The sequence below is a fragment of the Prionailurus bengalensis genome, chromosome B1 (assembly GCF_016509475.1).
Source record: "Prionailurus bengalensis isolate Pbe53 chromosome B1, Fcat_Pben_1.1_paternal_pri, whole genome shotgun sequence".
NCBI lineage: Eukaryota > Metazoa > Chordata > Mammalia > Carnivora > Felidae > Prionailurus > Prionailurus bengalensis.
The window spans coordinates 125,790,360-125,812,089 of NC_057344.1; the positions used below are offsets into that span (position 1 = coordinate 125,790,360).

Sequence of the window (21,730 nt, forward strand, 5' to 3'; positions counted from 1 at the left end):
GCCAGTTAGTAACAGCCTCACCCAGTTTTCAAACGTACTTCTCACCCTAAACTCTAACAATCCTGGAACTAATTCCCCAAAACATTTTATATGATCTACAGTCAGCTCTCCTCAAAGAGACTGTGCCTGACCAGGATAGCTCACCCTTCCTGGCAAGGGCAATACCAGCCCTGTCTTTTCAGTCGAGATGAATTGTTACATGAGCCTTTGATAAAATCCTGCAACAAAAGGTCCCATAATGTTATTTTTAAATAATTGACAATCATTATGGATATGGAGATCCTAGTGAGTATAACTGACACTTGCCATCCTTTTTAGATTTGGGTTTGTAAAATAAAATAAGCGTAGTAGAGTGAAAACACAGTGACTAAGAAAGAGAGAAGACTCTGAAGTTAGATACATGTAGATTTTATCCTGGATGTAGAATTTACCAGCTGTGTGACATCACTGGATCTCTAAGGTATCAGTTTCTTCATATGTAGAGTGGGGTTAATAATAAAATAGTCTCATGGCCATTTGGTAAAGATCAAATGAAATAGCTTGTCTAAAATACAAAGATTAGTCCCTAGCACACTGCAAATGTTCAGTAATGCCAAATTTTTTGTTATTGTATTTCTAATTAACTATGTTTGCAGGTTTAACCCAGGCTTATTAATGATTATTTTTAGATGCATTTAATCATAGCACAATAAGGTTTTAAAAGAGATATGGATAGTCTAAACCTTTTATAATGCAAAATTCCATAACATTATGCCTCTTCTTTTTTTTCAGTTTAAGAAAATAGTATGTTGCTAGAGAATAACTGTTAACAGTTGGATGTAACAGACATGCTGCAAAATAATCTCTAAATATTTAGAGGTAATTATTGGTTTCTAGTAGCTGCATCAACAACCAAGAATCAATAATCAAAAATACAGGAAGAATGTACATTTTCAGTACATTCTTTATATATCCGAGATTCCTTTTGTATCCTGGAGTGTGTGTAACCTTTTCTCATTTCCCTACCAGTATGATGCTTTTGCCCCAAAGGACTTCAAGTGTATAGACTTTTTCTTTTTTTTTTTTTTTGCTTTAATTTCAAATATATCTACAACTAAGAAACACACAACCCAGACATGTTAAACCTGAATGAAATAAATGCAATGAGATTGCCAGAATAAATTTGTCTAGGTGAAAATTGCATAAGACAATGGACTTTTGGGGGTCAGGAGGGGGTTGTGTATAGGGGAGTAGAGGGCATGAGGGCACGGTACCTATCACAAAATAGGCACTCAGCAAGTAGCTGTTGAATGAATGAATACATGAATTTGTATGAACTACTGAATCCGGAAAGCCTTGACTCAACAAGCCCTTGTAGATTTCTTGTTGATTCACTGCCAAGGCTCCTTGACACAGACCTTTTTGTAGAGGTATTTTTTGAATCACTTCTTTCCCTTACCTCTTTTCCTTTCTATTCTTATTAGTACAAAACCCAATGACACGGCATATCCACTTATTTTGAATCATCTGATTTTACTAGCTAACTATCAAGGACACACAGAAACTCTTAAGGCTTTATGCCTTCAAGTTGATTTCTACAAATAAGAGACTAGCTCACATTTTTCTGGTCCTTAATGGATGTTCACTAAGTGAAAATAATCTGTTTATGGGGTTAATAATCTGAGACACATGAAATTACTTAAAATATTAGAAATGCAGTCCTATCCATTCAAGGAGTTTTTGGATGTAGAATTAGACAATTTGTTTTTCTAACTATTTTCTAACTATTTTAGTTAACAGAATAACTCATTAAAATTTAAATTCAGTGTCTATAACAGTTTTTTCCACTGAGAATATACAAGATGGTCCAATTAAGTGTAGAAAGAAAATAAGTAAACTTTTCTTTTATAATTGTTCTATTAAAACTAAAAAAGAAAATTTAGGGTAAGGGAGCAATAACATTCTATAGATCAGAGAGCAGGGACGTGTTCTAGATGACACCTAGCGTGATACTTTATAGCTCATCCTCTTTAAATTTTGTATTATTTTATTTCTGCTAGCAACATAAATGCTATTTTAGTATGACATTATTTTATAAAAACCCTGAAACTCATAGAAAATTAGCCGAAAGCATTATAATTTAACCTTACTGTGTGTGTGTGTGTGTGTGTGCGCGCGCGCGCGCGCGCGCGCGCGCGCGCACACGAGCGCGCATGCTCAGATATAGAATGGCAAAGGTCTGGTTATAGTGATTTCATATAATTATAATTTTTTAAAAGACAAGAGTGTTCCTTAAGTACAGTTTAAAGACTGGATGTCATAAACCTTTTTTGTTGCTGCATCTGATAATGTGAGAAAATATAAACTATAACCTTAGCATTAGTCTTTACAGAATTATGTTGGAGAAATTATTTTAAGAAATGTAGGGGCGCCTGGGTGGCGCAGTCGGTTAAGCGTCCGACTTCAGCCAGGTCACGATCTCGCGGTCCGTGAGTTCGAGCCCCGCGTCGGGCTCTGGGCTGATGGCTCAGAGCCTGGAGCCTGTTTCTGATTCTGTGTCTCCCTCTCTCTCTGCCCCTCCCCCGTTCATGCTGTGTCTCTCTCTGTCCCAAAAATAAATAAACGTTGAAGAAATGTAAAGACTTACCATGTATGTTAACTCTTTCAGTACCTTAATATTTCCACTGAGCTTACACATTAAAATTCACAAATACCTGACAATCCTTTTACGAATATGTATGTCATCCTTGAGCTGGGGCCGTGCTGTTCTTCTCCACGTCGTTCCAATTTTAGTATATGTGCTGCCTAAGCAAGCACCCAATAATCCTTTTAAACAGGACAAATGATTATAGTTAAGGATAATTTGACCTAAAACTGTTGCAGATGAAATGAACACTATTATAATGTGTAGAAGCTTAAGAAAACAACTGGGTTCTAAATATGAGATCAGTAAACAGTGGCTTAGCATGTCAATAAACTGTTACTTATCTGTTAACTGGCAAAATTACCAAATAGTTCTTCACTTGATAATTACATGTATATAAACTCAATAAATAATTCATTTCAGAGAATATAAAATAAAAATTATCAAGAGACAGGACAGTGGAAAGAAGAAGAATGCGGGAAGTATAAAGGGAGCGAGAAAGTCAAGTGCTGCATTAGTTGCTTCTAATTGTTAATTTTCAAAGGTGTTTACCAGTACAGAATTGCCAACAGCTGAGGAGTAGGTAACTCTCATTCCTTATAGATCTTTTTTTGGGCAATTGAATATTCTAAGACTTCTTTTCTTTCACTTAAAAATAGTTTGATAAACAACTTTAGATTTTTTTTTCTTTCGCGTGGGGAGAGAGCTTTTTCTGCTCTCAATATGTCACTTGTAGTTATATATTAATTAAATGAACTGTGGATTTTCTCTTACTTCAGGAATTACAATAGAATAAATGGAGTGCTAAAAGGATGGTACCACATTCTTTGTCATTTACATTTAACTCCTAAGAAGATTAACTATGCTCCTTTAATTGCTCAGAATTAGAAGGCAGGTTGCAGTTAATACCTAATGGAGGAAAGAGGGACAAGAATTGAGGGCAAGTGAAGAAGTGTGGTGACTCACTGAGATTAATAGAACACAATGTTGGGATAGTGATTTACACATCTAATGGAAAGAAGGAACACCAAAAAAATACTTCTTTTACAACATGCCATGTCAGGAGACTCTGGCTCAACACAGACACACACACAGACACACACACACACACACACACACACACACACATACAGAGGAAGTTTATAAGCCCCCAACCCCCCTCAAATAAGCCTAGATATTTAAAAAGAAGTAATATCTTCATATTAGTATTATTTCTAAACATATAGAAAGTGTAGTTTTCTTTGAAAACATTCCTACATATTGCACATGAAATAAAGTAGAAGGAATTTTGAGTTATATTAACTTTTACCAGGAATGTCATGACAGGGAGGAGAGAAAGCCCCACAGAAGCCTTATGATTATAAACATGCTGGGAAAACTCTTCTGCACACTGCATCAGCATCTGAAGACATCCTTGCTTCAACACTTTCATAAGTATGTTTTATTTTATAGCTCACTTCATAGTATGTATTTTATAGCTCACTTTATAGTATATATTATTTCATAGCTCATTGTGTGGTGTGTGATTTGATACAAAGGCAAAGGGTGGTGGGCAATAAAACAACACTGTGTCATCTGTATGTGTGTGCATGTGTGTGTGTATGTGTGTGTGTGTGTGTGTGTGTGCGCGTGGTTTTAAAAGATGTGATTTCAAAATTTACATGGTAATTCGAACTTAAAACCTTGTCAAGTGACAGGCATGATGTTAGTTAGGCTCAAGGTAGAATGAAACAGAGCCAGTATTTCCATTTTGTGTGACTTCATGTCCCAGATAATAATTATAACAACAATAACTGTTATTTGGACAATATTTCGCAATGTAAGCTGTGGTACCTCTGATGATAATGGGTGTATAACTGGCCAACTTGTCTATCTTTACCAAAAGACTGAAACAACACAGAAAAGATAAACTAAATTAATCTAAGAAACATTACACCTTTGAATTCATAGAAGTGAGTTTATAGGAATTTTAATGTCAAATTTAAAATTTTTGAATGAAAAGTACCATTAGTGACCCACCATGTGACCAGCAGGATTGAGGGAAGCCATTTCCTTACCTCCTTGCTGTCGCTGAAGGTTTCCATTTCATTTTTCCGTCAGTCTGATAAGAGTAGCATGGTATGTCACTGTTTTAAATCCCTTACCCTGACTACTAGTGAACACAATCAACTGCATAACTTGGGGGCCCAGTACAAAATGAAAATGCAGAGCCCTGGCCCAGATTCAGAAAGCAGTCTCCCTCTCTCATAGCCCAGCCCTGCAACTCATGATGAATAGAGGTCTTCCAAGGGATTAAAGCCTTTGTACCTGGACACACTTGATACCTGGCTACAGGTAGGCAAAAGAAGCCTGCTGGGTAACTCATTGAGCAAGCAGTGAAACAATCCAGGATCACCTGGGGCATGTGCCTGACCGTCTCTTTCAGCACCCTGCCTAGACCCACTGCTTTCATAGGGCAACAGCAAAATGGAGGCCTTCTCCAGCCATCCAAGCTGTTTTCCATTCCCTGCAGGGAGGGGAACAAGCCATCCCAGGAAGGAAGGACACAGGAAGGTGGGAAGAGGCTAGACCTCACATGAGCCAGAGCACATGCTCCAAATTCCACTCAGAGTTCACTTACAAAACCCAAATTCAAAAATAAAGTTTTTTAGAATTTTAAGATGATGACAAGAGAGAGTTAGACCCCAAACATGGGGGCCTTTTCAGTGCAGCAACCTGTATTATCTGCCCATGAAACAGAACTTGCTAGTGAGAGTGAATATTTATCCACAAGTTTTTTGGGTTTGTATATTTATTTTTCTCCAAATTTGTTGAGCATAGCCTTTGCCCACTATGTTTGTTTATTTATATTTTTAGACATTTTAGAATCATGTTCAAGAGAGATATGAACATATTTTCTGCTCAATACATATTTAATATCGCCTAGTCTATTTTTGTCCTTATAAAGACTTCAAATTTTTGTGCAGATGGGGCTCCTGGGTGGCTCAGTCGGTTGGGCCTCCGACTCCAGCTCAGGTCATGATCTCGCCACCCGTGAGTTCAAGCCCCGCGTCGGGCTCTGTGCTGACAGCTCAGAGCCTGGAGCCTGTTTCGGATTCTATGTCTTCCTCTCTCTCTGACCCTCCCCCGTTCCTGCTCTGTCTCTCCCTGTCTCAAAAATAAATAAGCATTAAAAAAAATTCAAAATTTTTGTGCAGAAAAGTAGTTTGATTTCTTTTCCTTCATGGATTCTGGCAATAAGATTTTATCCACTTCCAAATTATGAAAATATCCTCATGTTTCCCATCAATCTTTTTTATTTAACTTCTTTTTTATTTTTGTTTTTTTCAATTTGAGCACTAATTCAATGGAAATACACTTATGTGTATGATGGGATGTTTCAGTATAATTTTATATTCTTTCACATGGTTTCAGTGGCCAAATACCATTATTAAACTGTTCAGCTCTTTTTCTGGCGTGGGGCATATAATCCCATCTATATCACACACAAAATTTCCATTTGTATTTGAATAAGTTTTGGTTCTCTTTATTCTACTGTATTGAACCACTATGTTGTTATGACAACTATCTGATTACAATAGCTTCTCTGTGATTGTTAGCTATCTTGTACTGCTGATTTTTTAAAGACTAGAAATATGGAGTCAACTCTATTCATAACATGCAGTTTAGCTGTTATTAAGTATGTGGAAGTGCTTAACCATACATTTTATGTTCTCTTGGGTAATGAAGTTTGGTGTAAAGGTTTACATAAAGACTTGTGAGTCAAATCTTATATTAAAATCCTATTCATTTGAGTACTAGTCAACATGTAAATTGTCTATACTTGCAATGCCTTATATTTTTTTTTATCTCTAGAACAAGGATAATGAAACTTTTTCACAAAACACCTTTCTTGCAACATTACAAACACTCAGTAAGTATTAATCTTCTCCCATCGTAACATCAGTGCATTTAACTTTAATATTAGTGTATCTCTGGCCATGTCTTTCTCTTCTACCTTGTAACTTTCAAGTAGGTGTCATTTATCTGGCAATGAAGATAGAGCTATAAAATTTTAATCCTATTGGAGGTACTATTTTTCAGTATCAATTTTAGTTTCTTTGCAGTTATTCTAATAATACATACATTTAAGCTTATTCTTCTGTCCCTTTTGATTTTTGTTATTCTATATCATTTCACTTGCCTTTTTTTTCCTTTTATTTACTGGGTTGAATAATTTGCATGTTTTCCTAGAGTCAGCAATCTCACGTCTCATGTAAATACATATATATTTTCATCAGTGTTTGTCTTCATTTTAATGGCTGCACTAACCCATGGGCTTATTTATTAATATGCCCAAACCAAATAATTTATGTCATTCCTCCAGGTTACACAAAATCTTCAGGACACATTTATTGCCTCACCTCTTTTCCAACTTACATGAACTCAAGTTTTTTAAATAAACGTTTGAATTTTAAGTCCAAGTTAGCGCCCCCCCCCCTCCCAGAATGCTTCTTATACCAACAATATTGTTCACAATCATACTATCGTCATCAATTTTGGAGGAACAATGAATTCTCCTGGATTTATTTATTGACTAACTTGTCTTCTATTTTGAGATATTATGATATGGTTTTTATTCAACTATAATACTTTTAAGTAATTTTCTCAGAATATATATTTTCCTTTTTAAAAATGTCTCAGAGAGTGTATAATTGATGTGTGTGTGTGTGTGTGTGTGTGTGTAACTACTAACTGGCTTACTTTCCTTCCTTCTTGTCTTTTTTTAATGTAAATGTTCTTTTCTTTTCTTTTTCTTTTTCTTTTTCTTGGCATAGGAAAGAAGTTCTTGGCTCAGAGAACTGTGCTGTCCGCTATACTTCATTGGTGCAGATGAGATGCATAATACAAGATTGACTCTCTTTCCTTCACTCTCATGAATTTATATATATATTTTTCCCATTAATCCTTGCAGGTGAGAAAACTTCACCAGGCTAAGTATGGGTGTGTTATCTTCTTTTCATTGATCACACTTGGTATTAAGTATTGACTTAAAAACTCAACTCTTTTTCAGCCAGTGTGAATACTCTATTCATAGTTTGTGTTTTTTCTAGTGGTTTTGGTGCTGTTGTTGCTTTCCAGAATACCAATTGTTCCAATAGATTCCCTGGATTTGTTCTCCATTTGTTTTGTTGCTCTCACTCTTAATTTCCAATTCTTCATAGGGTTCTTTTGTGGGGAATTTGGCCATTTGATTTTCCAAACCATTAATTCTGCTTTTAGCATTTTATTTACCACTTTTTGTATAGAATATTTTAAACATAAAAATCACATTTCAAATGAGTTGTTAAAAACCCTATTCTAAGATTGTTATTCTACAGTATCTCCATGTCCTTAACAACTCTTTTCTGTATTATATATATGTTGAAAAAAACTTTACTGAATAAGCTGAAACATTTGAAAGAAGTTTCTGAAATCAAATCTGGTTTACCAATTACTAACTTTTTACATTGCATTTCTTAGACCAAAAGTTTCACCTCTTAAATCTCAGCTTCAGGAAATTGTTTTGAGAATTAAATGAAAGACTCTGAGAAGCAAAGCCTAGCACATGGTAGGCACTTGATCAATGGATTAATGGCATTAAAGAAACTGAAAACTATGAGAAAATGTGCTTTACATAAACATCCTTTAGCTAAGAACAATCTTGTGTATTCAGTATCATTCATTATTATTATTTTTAGTTTTAATGTTTATTTGTTTTTGAGAGAGAGAGAGAGTGAGCAGGGGAGGGGCAGAGAAGGGGCTTCATCTGAAGCAGGCTCCAGGCTCCAAGCTGTCAGCACACAGCCTTACACAGGGCTTGAGAAGCAGACTTACCAGCTGGTAAGATCACGACCTGAGCCGAAGTCAGAGGTTTAACCGACTGAGCCACCTAGGCGCCCCAGTATCATTCATTATTATTAATCACAATGTCTCAAAAAATATTGAATGCATCTAATTCAGATACTATTTACTAATTTACAATCTCCAAGAACCATTAATGAGCTCATGAAAGCTTATTAGCACTGTTTTTTTGTATTTAGACTTTTTAGCTTATTATTACATAAGCCATCCAATATGTAGTGGAAAGAAATACAACGTCGTTAAATCCTTACTTTGATATACGTTTTTAAAAGTTTTCATTCTTGGGGCACTTGGGTGGCTCAGTCAGTTAAGTGTCTGACTTTGGCTCAGGTCATGATTTCGTGGTCCTTGGGTTCGAGCCTGAGTCCAGTTCTGTGCTGACAACTCAGAGTCTGGAGCCTGCTTCAGATTCTGTGTCTCCTTCTTTCTCTGCCCCTCTCCCATTTGCACTCTGTATCTCTCTCTCAAAAGTAAATAAACATTAAAAAAAATTAAGGGGGTGCCTGGGTGGCTCCGTCGGTTGAGCGTCTGACTTTGGCTCAGGTCATGATCTCTCAGTCTGTGGGTTCGAGCCCCGCGTCGGGCTCTGTGCTGACAGCTCAGAGCCTGGGGCCTGCTTGGGATTCTGTGTCTCCCTCTCTCTCTGCCCCTCCCCGCTCATGCTCTGTCTCTCTCTCTGTCAAAAATAAATAAATATTAAAAAAATTTTTAAATAAATAACTAAAAATTAAAAAAATAAATTTTTATTTTTCATTATATTTTTAAATGAAAAGAATAGGACTTTGATTCATTTTGCTATTCATCTGCAATACTGGTTATATTTCTGGTTATTTTTAAGAAGTAAAGGAGGCCAGATATAATGAGAATCCTTGAGATCTGGTTAGAGTTGTAGCACCAGCTACCAGACAGCAGCTCCCTGATTATATGCTGCCCCTTTAAACATTTCTGGAATTGGAGCCCACTTACAACAGATGTATGCAACTAAGTAAAACTTTCTTCTCACATTCCCAATCTTCTGAAAAACTGTTATTAAGCAAGGACCGAGTTTCACAATTGATGCATAAGAGGGACTTTTATGGCCTTGTAACTCACAAGCAAATGACCTACTGTCATACCTTGAACGATTTTTGTGTTTGCTTCTTTACATATGGAAATAAAAAAAATATGTGCCCTTTCTACCTAACAGGTGTATTTCAAGGCAAACGATACATTTCAATAGTATTTTATACTTACAAGATGTGTTTCTTTATGAAAATCACTACATGCAAATTCCTCTGACACCGCCACCAAGGATGCTGTCACTGCTGTTGTCCAGGTGCCTGCCTTTGGGAAAGCAACGTAAAGAGCAGCGGCCACTAGTGGTCTCACATTCTCATTACACCTGTTATCTCTGAACTGTGACTGCTGCTCGGGAGTTGCCTATGGCACACAACATGGCAAGATTATAGACTTCATGGAGTTATAGAAAGCAGGTGTCCCAAACAAATACACCAGAAGAAATGCGTGATAAACTGTAATGACAAGACGGGATTTTGAGATGGAGGTGGAAGGTGGAATGTTTCACTATGTTGCTGTGCAATGGAATAAAATACATATCCCATGTTTGAGACTTCAGTAGAACATTTGCTATTTCAGAGTGTTCATATTCCCTGATTTTTTCTTCACATTGAATGGAAGAGATTAATGACTCAGCTGTCAGTACAGCTTGTAATTTTAAAGTTGAAATGAGGCTAAAATCTGTCCTTGACATTCTTAAAATTCTTTCTCTGTAAAGTCGTGTCTAGGAGAGGTACAGTCATGGGTTCTCCACATATTCCTTGATAGTTCTGGTTCACCACTGGCAAACTGTGCAACCAGCAAAGAACCTGAGATTTATTTTTCCTTGCTACCAAATAATCTCAAGTTTCTAAACACTTCAATGAACAACTAGAATCGTAACTAAGAATACTGACTTTGAAAAAAAAAAAAAAAAGAGCCTACATTTTTATGTTTTTCAGTATGCCAGGGAATAGGAGTCCTGCTGTCACCCTGCAGTAAACCTTTTAAAAGCAGTTTTAAACGATGATTAGGTTGGTGCAGCGTGCTGCAGCCATGACACACTACCAAACAAGGACCATGATAACAGACAACCCAACAGCATAAATGCATGCTTCACAATTTGATGTGGTGAAAGCTTCTATTTCCATTTGACCAACAATCAAGGTGTACAGTGACAATGAGAAAATGAAGCAAAATAAAATGGATCGAAAGGCATGATGGGCAGTTGGGAAGATACGTAAGGAGTTTAAAGGACAGTAAAATTAACATGAGTCTTGGGTTGACAACCAGATTTCATACGCAAAGAGGAAAAAAAATCATAATAAAGAATGTTGAGTGCCAGTAGGCCGGCCTGAGCACTGTTCTGGGGGAGGAAGTGGGAGAACTGGAACTTCAATCAGAATTGTCACAATGGGGACAATGGAGAGAGAAGAAATGATTAATAACGTTTGTTCTAGCTGCCTTGGAGGGCATAGATTGAATGCCTGGGAGGGCATTGATTACATTGGCATTGATATGAATAGACTGTTCAATTTTAGAGGTAGAACCATTGGTGCCTTTAATATACACACTACTCCACTATGGTGAATGTGACTTCAAAGAAAATATAGATTTTATCAAGGTACAAATCTACCCAGAAATTTTGGGGGAAAAATCATTGCCCATTGCTGGCCCTTAAAGTCATTTTATTTTTTTTTCCACTTGGGCAAATGTCTGCAAATTTCCAACTTATCTCCTCTTCCTTTAGGTTAGCAATGCCACTTCTTATGCTATATGAAATCTGATAAAATTCTTTGCCATGAAATAATCTGGTTGCTCTGCAGAATAGGTTATAATAATGTTTCACTTATTACCCCTGATACAAAGCTATTTTTCTTCAACTATATTAGCATAGATATTTCCATATATGTCTATAAAATACCTCAGTATTGATCCTTATTTTATTTCTTCTTAATACATATTTCTCCTCCCCTTAGGCTTTTTGTTGGAGATTGCCTAAATTAAAATTTCTGTGGACTATAAATCCTCCAAATAATGTCTTCAGGATTGGGACGACTTGCTGAGTAATAATAAAGAGATCTGATCTTAAGTGCATCTTACGTAAGATGCTACATCATTGGTTCTTTTTTCTCTCTCCATCTTCTGAAGAAAGCACCATCAAAAAGCACTTAAGCTTTCCAGGGCTTCCTTCGCATTTACTTAACCTTTGATAAAAGAGGACATATTTAATGCTTCTAACAAAGCCTCACCCCCTCCCCATCCCTGCCTCCCACTCCAGATCTTTTTACTAAACACTGATGCTTCTATCAGTGCTGGCTGTGGAAACTCAGGGAAGACCATTTAATGGCAGTACCTAATAGGAAAATTTCAATGGTTTTCTGTGAATAAAAGAAGGAAGGAGAAGTAAGAGTACAAGAATGGAGAAGAGTGAGCATAGGACAATACATGGCTACCAAAAAGGCTTTGCAAAAACAAGGAGAAAGTCACTCACTGGTGAGTTCTCCAATGCCAGGAACAATGTCTTATTCCTCCAGCAAATTGCCTTGATGCAAATTTCCAAATGAATACAATTAATTCGACATGAAGAAATTCACTAAAGAAAACGAGACAAAATTGTGACATACTTAACTAAATTTGGGATCCTTCAATGTTTGGGGTTAGAGTATGCAAACGATGATCACTGAAATGTTTCTTATGAGAAACTAAAGAGAACATACAAGCTGTTTACAAAGTGTGAGAAGAGTTGTGTGTGAGGACGGTGGGCTGCTAACTGAACAGAGTGGTGAGGACAGAGTAGTAGGAGGAGAACAGAGGGGAGGCAGGAAGACGGTGTGAACCTGAGGACTGGGTGAGATGAAATAATAGGGAGGGCTTCCTAGTAATGGAATGTCTCTCCCCGAACCACCCCTCCCATAAGTTGAGTATTCTGTAAAGTCTACTAAAATAACATGTTTTATGTCCATGTGTGGTTTTATCTGCCAAATGAGGAAAACATTGAGTTTTATGTCTAGATCACTGCACAGATGGAAGACTATGCTCCTAAGCAAGAGAAGGGAGAGTGGAAGGGAAGTTTTCCCAATTCCAGGGCTCATGGCATGGTTTAGATTACTAAGGTCTGGGAAACAATCATGGTATCTGAGATAAACATAATGAAGTTAGAATTACAACTCTCTCTCTCTCTCTCTCTTTCCCTCTCTCTCTCTCGTTCTCTTTCTCTGTTTTCTCTCTCTCTTATTCTATTGAAGACTTTCTTGATCACATAGTAGAAGTAGTGTCTTCAACCTTATAACAGCTATAGAGTAGAACACCTGTATTCTTTCATTCTTTGCCACATACTTCCTTGTTCATGATAGTTGAGTATATCTATATTCACATTACAGAATTTTTAAACTTAATTGTAAGATATTACTAACGAATCAGATTTTTACTTCTTTGGAACTGTTAAAGTTTCCAAAGTATTAATAAACACCTTATTAATAGTTCTTTGTTTGTTTCATTGATTAAAAAGCATAGTCAAGTGACTTATAAAATGAAAAAAGGAGGGATGAACCTACTTCTCCAAAGGAATCTCTTCCCAGAGCCCACAGCTGTAGACTTCCAAAGTCATCTAACTGACAGCACTTGTGATGGCTGCATTATTCCCAGATGCTGCTTTTCAGTCATACATATATAAATTGTTAGCTAACTCATTCAAAAGAACCTATAAGATTATGTGTTTTTTCCTTCTGATACTACTATTATAGTATTACACTTCTATTATATTAAAAAATTAGTATCATAATTTTTGGGAGCAAATAAAACAATTTGAAATTTTGTATTTGTTTAGATTCAGTAATATTTTAGGCATTCAGTTCAAATAAGAATGAGACCTAGGTCAGGTTAGATGTTATGGGAAATGCACTAATAAATAATTGCGTTTTCTACAGTTTTTCTTTCGAAAACCTGTTCAATCGCACAAAGCAGCAATCTGTGTTCTTTTCCGTAAGTGTGAAATATCTGGGGATTTTTATCCTGCTTTTTCACCTCTCTGTTGTATACCTCGGGTCAGTTTCTTCTTTTTGCTGCTGTTTCTTCACCTATAAAATGATGATGATGATGATGATAGTTACTATGTTATAAAGTTATAAAATTAATAATAATGAAAGGTGCATAAAATAGTGACTGTCACCTAGTATATACTGTATAAATGTTTGCTATTACTATTCTCATTATTATATTAGGTTTCAATTTTAAGCAAAAAAATGATATCAGCATATATCATGAGGGACCTCATGGTTACTAGAGTGTATTAATAATTCCTATCCTAAGGGCTAACAGTAAAAACAGAAATTTGTTTTATTATTTATTTATTTACATCCAAGTTAGTTAGCATATAATGCAATAATGATTTTAGGAGTAGAATCCGGTGATTCATTCCTTACATATAACACCCAGTGCTCATCCCAAGTGTCCTCCTTAATGCCCCCTGCCCATTTAGCCCATCCCCCACCAGAAATTTGTTTTAAAAGTAGAGCATTGCAATTTACAAAAATGGGGCAATAATATTTTTGTCACTAAGTGTAGTCATTTGGGCTATTTTTTTAAAAAAATACCAAAAAGATCTTATCCTGGTGATTTGTGCCTCTCCTCCTTTATTGAAAATATGACATATTATTATTTTCTGATGGAAGAGGGAACTACGTATCAAAGATCTTCCTGGAGTAATATATGGCAATATTATGTTTAGAAACTGTGTTCTGAATTTAATCATAAGATTATAGTCCATAAAATATCCCTGCCCCCTTTTATAATATTTGTTATCAGTACATATAAAATCCTTCACAAGTTGATCTCAGATAATTAGCAACCCCCAATTTCTGTTTATATCTTCTGCACAATCTCCTTCCAGCCACTTAAAACTTTTTCTTAGTGTTTATTTATTTTTGAGAGAGAGAGAGAGAGAGAGAGAGAGAGAGAATGGGGGAGGGGCAGAGAGACTGGGAAAGACGGAATGAGAAGCAGGCTCCAGGCTCTGAGCTGTCAGCACAGAGCCCGACAAGTGGATCGCGGGGCTCTGGGGGCTTATAAACCTTGCAATCCTGACCTGACCCGAGCTGAAGTCAGATGCTTAACCGACTGAGCCATCAAAGCGCCCCTCCATCCAGCCACTTGTTTCTTGTCTTAATCCCTCAAACACACCAATTCTTTCAGTTTCCAGAATGGAATAGCTTCTTACATCTTCACTTAGGTAACTCCTGCGAATTCCTTGAAACTCAACTTAAAAATCACATGCTTTGTGATACCTTTGTGAACTTCTTCGGGTAAAGTTAACTGCTCTACTCAATCTCTTGCAAAACACAAGCAAGTTCCTATCTTCAAGGAAGATTGGAGAGAGCCCCTCCCATCAGCTAGTACATGCATACGTGTGCATGTAAGTGTGTATTGGGACACCGTGACATATCTGTGCAATTCTTTCAGCCTTCCTATATCACTTGCAATAACGCAAAATAGTTGGCCCCTCCTTTGGCTCCTGCTCTGATCAATGCCACTAAGTGGAGGTCCTTCTTTCTGCACAAACCTTCCTGTGGCTGACTTGTGCTTCTCATTCAGGTAACTGCTCAAACGTCTCCTCAAAAAAAATTCTGACAAGGCAAATAATTTTACTCCTCATGGTCCTCATCTCAAACATTTTCCACTCCTTCTCTATTACCCTGGGTTTTTATTTCTTTTATATCCTCTGTCTTTCTCTCTTTTTTTCTTACTCCTCAGCAGAGTTAAAGTTTTATTAAATACAGAAAGGGAATACATTTCTAGGAGTGGAATTGATAGATCAGAGTCTATATATTAAGACCCCTGGTACATTTTGCCAAGTTTCTATCCAGAGATACTTTATTGCTATTGCTATCATTACATAGCATGTATAATTTTAATACAGATCTATAATTACACCATTCATTATAACTATCATTTGTGTTCTTACAATATACCAATCACTGTGCTAAGTGCCATAATACATTAAGTGTATCTTTACATGTATTTAAGTCTAATTATTTGCACTTCCACTGGCAGTATAAGAGTGCCAATTTTAACATCCTCTCACCATTAGTTTTTTAAGTTTTTGATCATTAAAAGTCATATTTTACTTTCTAAATTTGAATTTCCTCAATGGCAAGTATGATAGAACATGTTCCCATATTTTAGTAGTTATTTGTGTTGCTTTTTTCTTTTTGTAAGCCCAGTGTAGTAATTTGTTAAGACTGACATAGCAACCACCAACGGTGTAGCTTAAACAACAGAAATTTATCACCTCACAGTGCCAGAGGCCAGAAGTCCAAGGTCAATATGTCAGCAAGGTCATACGCTTTCTGAAGGCACTAGGGAAGAATTGATTCCAAGTCTCTCTCTCAGCTTCTGGAAGATTTTTGGTTTGTGGCAGCATGGTTCTAATCTGTAGTTGGCGTTCACCCTGCGTCTTCACATTGTCTTCCCTCTGCACAAAGATCTCTGTCCAAATTTTCTCTTTTAATAAGGACACTGATTAATTGGATTTTAGGGCCCACCCACCCTATAATCTCATCCTAACTTGACCATTTGGAAAGACTCTATTTTCAAATAAGGTCACATTCTGAGGTATGGGATATAAGCGCTTCAAAGAATGAAATGACATCCAGTTCATGATCTTTGCTAATTTTTCCTTGGTATACTCAAATATTTTCATCAATTTTAAGAAAAGTTGAAATATAAGCTTGGACCACATGTCTGACAATTATATTTTCGGTTTGTGTTTATCTTTCAGTTTTGTTTATGTACTATTGATATACTAAATTTCATATTTGTATGTAGAAGAATGATAATTTCTTTAGCAATTACCTTTAGACATGTGCTTGCCATATAAAAATTAGGTAAAGGACCCTTAAATTATTTATAATTTTAACTTTTCATTTAATTATCGAGTATAAGCCATATAATTTAGCTTTCCAGAATCACCCATCTGCAAATATTCTTCTAACTGTGAGAAGAATTTAACACATGCCTTTGATTTGTTAACTCATTACTTAAGTCCTTGAAAGGCTCCTCATACCCTCGATTGAAAAACCTTATTGCAGGGGTGCCTGGGTGGCTCAGTCAGTAGAGCGTCCAACTTCGGATCAGGTCATGATCTCATGGTCTGTGAGTTCAAGCCCTGCCTCGGGCTCTGTGCTGACAGCTTGGAGACTGGAGCCTGCTTGGGATTCTGTGTCTCCCTCTCTTTCTCTGCCTCTCCCTATTTGCTCTGTCTCTTTCTGTCTCTCAAAAATAAATAAAAACATCTAAAAAATCAAAAAAAAAAGAAAAAAAGAAAAACTTTATTGCAGAGTTTGGATTCCAGCTTCTTCAAGATTTGGTCCCACCATGTTTTCCCAGCCACATCTTCTGCCCACTCATATACACAGACCTATACTTCCTGCTCATCAAACTACCCCAAATCTGGATAATGCCACATCCTCCTAAGCCTCAATATCTTTGCAAACACACTCCTTAATGAACATGCATAGTGCCCATTTCAGAACGAAGTCCAACAATTGCATCATATAGGTATTATACACAACATCTACTTTACAAAAGATCAGCAAAAATGAATAAATAACTATTTGCAATTTTTAAAAAGCATCTCTAGCACAGAGAAGTGATTATTCTGAGAGAAGTCATCATAAAACTTGGGGAATTGGACAAAGAAGACAGATTGTGCAAAACTGATGGGACAATAAAACCAGAGGCCCAGACCAAATCTGGAAGAAACACTTCCCTGGCCATTCTCTAATTAGACCAGCCATTCTGAATGTTCAGAAAATAATTCCATAGATATTTTTTAAACTTTGAATTTTGAAGTAATTTTAGATTTTTTTAAAGTTATAAAGACAGTATAGAAAGTTCCCCTGAACCCTTTATCCTAGTGCCTTTGATGATAACATCTTATGCAACCATGGTGTATTTATCAAAACTAAGAAATTAACATTGGCACAAAAATACTGATTAAACTACAGACTTTATTCAGATTCCAAATATTTTTCCACGTATGTTAATTTCCTGTTCGGGAATCCAAACCCAGGATTTTACACTGTACTCAGTCTTCTGTTTCCTTAGTCTCCTTCATTCTGTAACAGTTTTTCAGCTGTTCCCTGTTTTTCATAACCTTGACACTTCCAAATAGAATGTTCCTGTGTATTTGTGGGATGATTCTCATGATTATATTGATACCATAGGTTTGGGAAAGAATACAACAAAGGTGAAATGCCCTTTTCGTCACCCCATATCGGGGGTATATGATATCAACATTGTTTATTACTGATGATTTAACCTTGGTCACTTGATGATAGTGGTGTTTGCCAAGTTTCTCCCCCTTAAAGTTACTATTTTTCCCACTCTGTACTTTATATGTAGGAAACGCATCACTAAATCCAGCCCACACTTAAGGGAAGGGGAAATAAGCTCCACTTCCTGGAAGGAGGAGTATCAAAGAATTTGTGGACGTATGTTCATACCACAACAGCAATTATTTTGTGGGAGGTACTTTGTGGATATGTAGGTACCCAGTGTCTCCTTTTTTATTCTATAATTTTAGCATTCATCTGTGATTTTTTATTACTCTCATTCCTCTTACATTTATTATTTTCAATTTTTCTGAAGGGAATATTTGTCTCTCCCTCATCTATTTATTTACTCAATCATTCACTTTTACCAGTATGGACTCATGGATATTTATGTTATCCTTGGGATAGACTTGGGTTATTATCATTATCTTTTCTTATTCAAATTGTTCTACTTTCAGCTAGTGGAAACACTCTCAGGTTAACCTTCAGGTGTCCTTTTGATATGGTTCTTTTTTTTTTTGGATACGGTTCTTCTTTTGAAAATTTTCAACTTTCTTACAGGAACTGCAAGATGCTGTAAGGCTCATATTTTATAATGAGCCATTTTTGCAGTGACCCTTGTTTTCTTTTATTAGAGACTGATATTTAGAAACTAAGATTTGAGTACTAGGTGTGATCTTTTCTCTCTTTTTTAAATTTTTAATGTTTTTATTTATTTTTGAGACAGAGAGAGACAGAGCATGAGCAGGGGAGGGAGATACAGAATCCGAAGCAGGCTCCAGGCTCTGAGCTGTCAGCACAGAGCCCGATGCGGGGCTTGAACTCACAGACCATGAGATCATGACCTGAGCCGAAGTCGGATGCTTAACTGACTGAACCACCCAGGTACCCAGTGTGATCTTTTTTTTTTGAGGTTTTACTGAAGCTGAACCCTTTCAATGGGTAGAGTTAGGAAATACACTTCTATATTTCTGTCTTTCATCTATCACCAATTACATTACAATAAGAATGTGTTCATATTTAAATCTCCAACTCCAGTTCAGCACCACAAAATTTATCCTAGTGTTCCTCCCCTCTCTTTTTATGTCATTTTACTTCTTACAGTAAGAAACCTGGGTCCCTTTATTTACAATTTATTTATGTATCTGTTCAAACCTAGTGGATATGTGAAGCTGGTTCAGAATTGCAAATTCATAGACCCATTAAAATAAAGGTATCAACTAGAGTACAGTATTTCTTGGGTACAGATGGTCCCCAAATTACAATGGTTCAACTTAATAATTTTTCAACTTTATGATGATGTGAAAGTGATACACATGTAGTGGAAACCGTACTTTGACGTTTGAATTTGGATCTTTTCTTGGGTTACTAATATGCGGTAGGATACTCTCCTCATTCTGAGCAGTGACAGCAGCCACAGCTCCCAGCAGCCGTGTGATCAGGGAGGTAAACAACTGATACACTTACACCCATTCTGTACCCATACAACCATTCTGCTTTTCATTTTCAATACAGTAGTCAATAGATTACACAAGAGAGTCAATACTTGATTACAAAATAGGCTTTGTGTGAGATGATTTCATTCAACCGTAAGCTAATGTAAGTGTCCTTGGTATGTTTAAGGTAGGTCAAGCTAAGCTATGATATTTGGTAGGTTAGGTGTATTAAATACATTTCAACTTACAATATCATCAACTTATGACAGGTTTTTCAGGATATAACCCTATTGTAAGTTGAAGAAGATCTGTACAGTTCAATTTTTGGGGTAGCCTTTAGTATCCAATCAAAACACTGTTTTCCAGAGTTACTTACTTCAGTATCTTTGCCCCCATTTCTTTCAGTGAGACTATGCCATTCATCAGAAATTAAGTTTATTGTAAAAGTCTGCATTACGTCCTGGGATTCCTCAGCATCCAGACTGATTTTCTTGAAATTTGAATACATTAAAGTTCTCATTTTGCAATGTACTACAATTCTATGGATTTTGATACATGCATATCATCATGTGTCCACCACCAAAGTTTCTTTCATTACAGTTCCATCACCTTAAAAATTCACTTGTGCTGTTCATATGTAGCCAACTTCTCCCCCCACACCAACTCTTCATAAATAATTAGCTATTTTTCATTCCTATAGTTTTAGCTTTTCAGAGGGTCAAATGAATGAAACCATACAATATAAAATCTTTGGGATCCATCGTGGTTCACTTAGCCGTATGAATCACTTACTGTATGATTCACTTACTGTATGAATCACTACCTCAATACTTTTATTATAAAATATTATCTACTGTACGGATGTGTCATTTGTCTGTCAGTCCAGGGGTTGAAGATGCCTTGGTTTCCTCCACTTTTTAAATAAAGTTGTTATAAACATTTCCATACAGATTTTGGCATAAACATATTTTTTAATTCATTGAATAAGTAGGACCAGGATTGCGGGTTGGTATGGTAAATGTGTGTTTAACTTTATAAGAAACTGCCAAACTGGTTTCCAAAGTGACTATATCATTTTGTATTTGCACTAAAAATCAACAAAACATGTAGGTTATGTAGGCTGGAAAATACAAAATATTGATGAAATCAAAGAATGTCTACATAAATGGAAATATATATAATATTAATGGATTGGAAGACTCAATATTATCGAGATGACAATTCTCCCCAATTTAATGTAGAGATTCAACACAATCCCATTCAAAAATCCAAGCAATCATTTTTATATGGAACATCAAAGTAACTAGAAGAGCCAAAACAATTCTGGAAAGAAAAAAATCGGAAAACTCTTACATGATTTTAAGACTTACAGTAAGGATAGATGGTTCAGTGGAACATAGTAGTCCAGAAATGGACCCATGCAACGATAATCAATTGGCTTTTCTCAAAGTTTCAAAATCAACATAGTGAAGAATGGACAGTGTTTTGAACAAATGGTATTGGGACATTTAGACATTCATATACTAAAAAATGAGCCTTGACTCATCCCTCACATCTTATACAAAAACGAACTTCAAATGTATCATAGACATAAATGTAAAACATCAAATGATAAAATATGTAAAATAAAACACTGGAGAAAAAAAAATGTATGTGACCTTTGATTCGATGATAAGTTTTTATATATAACACTAAAGGTGTGTAATATATATATATATATATATATATATATACACACACACCAAAAAATGAGCCTTGACTCATCTCTCACATCTTATACAAAAACGAACTTCAAATGTATCATAGACATAAATGTAAAACATCAAATGATAAAATATGTAAAATAAAACACTGGAGAAAAAAATGTATGTGACCTTTGATTCTATGATAAGTTTTTATATATAACACTAAAGGTGTACAATAAAAAATAGAATAAATTGGATTAAATCCAAATTAAAATATTTTGATATGGAAATGGTACTCTTATGAGAATAAAATCACAACCCACAGTCTGGGAGAAAAATTTTGCAAATTATGCATCCAAAATATACAAAGAATGCTTGAAACTCCACATTAAGAAAACCAAAAACCCAGTTAAAAAATAAGCACCAGAAATTCTCATTCCACATGTTTTTTAATCCTACATTATGCATTGCATTACAAGGGTTTGTTGTTTTCAAATAACTTCTACTGTTTTTTATTATAAAGTTTGTAACAAATAACTTAGTTAGGTATGGGCGTTCCTGGGTGGCTCAGTTGGTTGGGCATCTGACTTTGGCTCAGGTCATGATATTGTGGTCATGGGTTCAAGCCCCGCGACAGGTTCTGTGCTGACCGCTCAGAGCCTGGAGCCTGCTTTGGATTCTTTGTTTCCCTCTCTCTCTGCCCCTACCCCACTCATGCTCTGCCGCTATCTCTCA

General features: G+C 36.1%; 1 non-coding gene across 1 annotated transcript; it reads right to left on the minus strand.

Annotated features, from left to right (window-relative positions):
• Window positions 1–2,687: 2,687 nt before the first annotated feature.
• LOC122479233 lies at window positions 2,688–2,796 on the minus strand. Its single transcript, XR_006296298.1, has one exon. It is a non-coding gene; the product is annotated as a U6 spliceosomal RNA (small nuclear RNA).
• Window positions 2,797–21,730: the final 18,934 nt, after the last annotated feature.